This window comes from Chanos chanos, chromosome 11 (genome assembly GCF_902362185.1).
Source record: "Chanos chanos chromosome 11, fChaCha1.1, whole genome shotgun sequence".
In the NCBI taxonomy this organism is placed as follows: Eukaryota; Metazoa; Chordata; class Actinopteri; order Gonorynchiformes; family Chanidae; genus Chanos; species Chanos chanos.
The window spans coordinates 2,856,862-2,860,281 of NC_044505.1; the positions used below are offsets into that span (position 1 = coordinate 2,856,862).

At 39.5% G+C, this 3,420-nt stretch overlaps 1 non-coding gene across 1 annotated transcript; it reads right to left on the minus strand.

The window, feature by feature from the left end:
• Positions 1 to 2,839: 2,839 nt before the first annotated feature.
• On the minus strand, positions 2,840 to 2,922 carry trnas-gcu (transfer RNA serine (anticodon GCU)). The gene has a single exon. It is a non-coding gene; the product is annotated as a tRNA-Ser (tRNA).
• Between the last annotated feature and the right edge of the window lie 498 nt (positions 2,923 to 3,420).

A 3,420-nucleotide genomic window follows, 5' to 3' on the forward strand; every position in this document is an offset into this window, starting at 1 on the left:
GTGCTTTTCGACTCAAAATTACTCGCAAATCATGAAATAATGCACCAAAACAAGATACGTGTGTTCTATAGTAGCTTGCAGAGTGCACGCTTAGTCCTTTTATTTACGCAAGCCCATCCCCCACTCACTATTTCACCCCTGGTAGCACATTACCTATTAGCTTTTTCGTCAGACTGTTTACTACACTTTAAAAAGGCTCTCAATCGCCTCCGCGAGATGGACTGAATGGACTGAAACTGTGAGCGGATTTTATAGGACATCTCTGAACACAAACATGATCTAGTGCTGATGCCATAGGTGTAAAAAAACGTTACTTCAGAAAAATAGTTAACTGGAGGCCAATAACAACCACAGAATCTAAAAGAGGACACCTTTAGCTTTCAATTCACGAACAACTGTATGGGAAATCTTTCCTTTTGTGGTCGCTAAGACTTCAAGAACATTACATTCCAGTTACGACAGAAATGAATGCTTGCTCACGACTGTAACCCAACACAAATGTTGTTCTGCCTCTCTTTTTCACAGAATTTCACAACAGCTCAGAAAAAATAAACATTGTTGTGCTGGATTTTAATTTCTGTAATTACTGGGAAACTTAACTATTTTTTGCTAATGTTCAATTTGTAAGTTCTTTCAAGTACTTCTGTTACACTTCAAAAAACAAACAACGCCATACATAAATAAATTAATTAAAACCATGAAACCCTACAAAAAAAAAAGGTAACGATTAATAGTAAATACATTTTTTAGCAAGCTTATAGACTTCAAATTTGCTTGAAAATGGCCAAAAGTCTTGCTTGCAAGCTTGTGAACTTGAAAGGGGGAAAAGCCAAGATTCTGAGAAACAAGCTTATTAGTGGAGATGAGCAGTTCACGGATTGTCATTTAGCCTCTCGAGGCAGCAGGGTATCGGTAAATTCAAAATATTTTTCAAAACCTCTTTAATACTGCTCTGAAACACTAGTAAGGCTAATTAGCTAGATATATGCAACACCTGTATTTCTTTCCTACAAACCAACTGGAGTCTCTTCGTGCGAAATTTTCACTCTTGCATAGATAAACATTAGTAGGTAGTTTACTGCGATGGACTGGCGACCTGTCCAGGGTGTTTCCCCGCCTTTGGCCCTATGAGCGCTGGGATAGGCTCCAGCACCCCCTGTGACCCTGATCAGGATAAGCAGCTTAGATAATGAGTGAGTGAGAGTAGGTAGTTTACAGAAAACGATTAGCATGTTAGCTAAGTCATCCTCGTTCCACGAAAAAAAGAGAGAAAAAGGGCAACAGTAAAGAGACTAAAAGTGAAAGAAAAGAAGAGAGGGGAATAGGAGCAGAGAGAAAACAAACAGGCAAAATCTGAATGGCTGAGAAGTGTTAAAATGGACCTGCTCAACAGTTACACGAGCAAACTCTACTTCTACTCAGACAAAAAAAATCAAGACACAGCACATTAAAAAGGGAATTAGACCAGGAGAATAAAATTGGGAAAGAGGTAGGGGAAGAACCATCAAACGAAAGACAGAAGTTGCATTCTGAGAGCAAAGGTTCCTAAGCTGTATCCCCTGCTCCCTGCACAGGGTGTAGAACCCAAGGGATCTTCACAGAGTACTTGATCGATAAAGTGGTTTAATTTGGAAAGCCCTACAACATTATCAACAGCAGACAGCATCGGGGTCATACCTTGATTACATTTGTTGTGTTCTATAAGACAGCAGTGGGATGTATTTAGCATGCTAACACAAACATTGTTCAAAGTAATTTTGCATGCTGTAGGCTCTCTCGAGATAATTGTGATGAAATTTCTGTTTACTGTGGGTAATGTATTGTAACTTCTTTTTTTTTAACGTATTTGTTGGTTGTCCTTGATTACATTTGTTGGCGATGGATCAGCATGATGAGAAACAAATCACCTTCCTCCACTCATAGGAATCTTTTTTTTTTTTTCTTTTTTTTTTAACAGAAAATGCCAGCTTAGCTTTCCTGTTTAATTTATTACATTAACGTGATGGTTTATTTTGAGAGTCAGCAATAAATTGGACCCATACCATGAGCTACATAGTTTTGAAAAAGTACAGTATTGTGACTTACAGTGGGCTACTGCAAGGGTAGCCTCAAATTAGCAAATTAGCCTCAAATAGCTAAACCTCTATACCAGAGGTGCCCAAATTCTTTCCTATGAAGAGTCAAATGTGAGCATTTCTTTTAAAATAATACTAATATTAAAATACCCTCTATACTTCAAATGAACAATATTTTACGGTCATCACTCCCCTCTGTTGTTGTGTAAAAAATTATATTGACACAATATATTATGGAGAACGGGAGAGAGAGAGAGAGAGAGAGAATACCGTAATTCTTCATAGATAAGACGTACGTCATTTGATAGGGAAGCTTAACAGCACCGTGCTGTACATTGCCATGAAACTCAGATTGTGTACTTTTTGTCTGCACACGTTTTGTAGTCATTACGGTTAGGATTTTACAGGACTTTCAAAATAAGAGGAGAATTAGCATAAGCTTGTCAAATGCCATGGCGGGCCAAATGTGATCCCCAAATTGGCCAGTCCTGCATCTAAAGCATGAACTAGAATTGACTGATGAAATGCATTTTGTTAATACATTTTCAGTCACGGATCTTGAAAACGATGACATCATCAAAAACGCGCTCACATGGCATCCAGCTCGAAAGGGAGAAGCATGCAAACGTCGCACCCGGTCTTAAAGGGATCACACAAATGTTGCATCTGGCCTTAATGGGTTAAGTGCCTTGTCTAAGGGGATGTTTTCCTGCTGGTCCGCTTCGCTAAATGTTAGGCCACAGGCTGCCCCCAACAAAGTAACATCGACGAGGATGGGATTCGAACCCACGCGTGCAGAGCACAATGGATTAGCAGTCCATCGCCTTAACCACTCGGCCAGAAATGGGGCAAAAGGGACTGCTGGGGGGGGGGAAGAAAGGAAAAAAAGAGGGGAAAGGGAGAAAAGAGAAAAGGAAGGGAGGGGAAAATGCTGTGGCTCAGTGGTTAACACCGTTGTCTCACAACAAGGAGGCCCTGGGTTCAAATCCCAGCTGGTCCATTATACTTATTTATATACACAATTAAAATAATTCTGAACGAAATACTGATTTGACCAACAAGTAGCACACTCTTGCCAGGACTTGCACCTGGAATCTTCCACCCAAAGGATGGATGTGTTACTATTACACCACAAGAGTTGTGTTTTTTTTTTTTTTTTTTCTTTTGAGGGGGGAGCACAAACACATCAAATAGAAACACAGCAGTTACAAAATGTATTGGTATAAAAGAACTGTACCAAAAACTATATACAACTATATATACTTAACTATAGACAATCACTTCAGTGGTGGTTCAGCGCTAGACACATCTTTGTTTGTAATGGTGCTCTTCCACTCTGTGATGG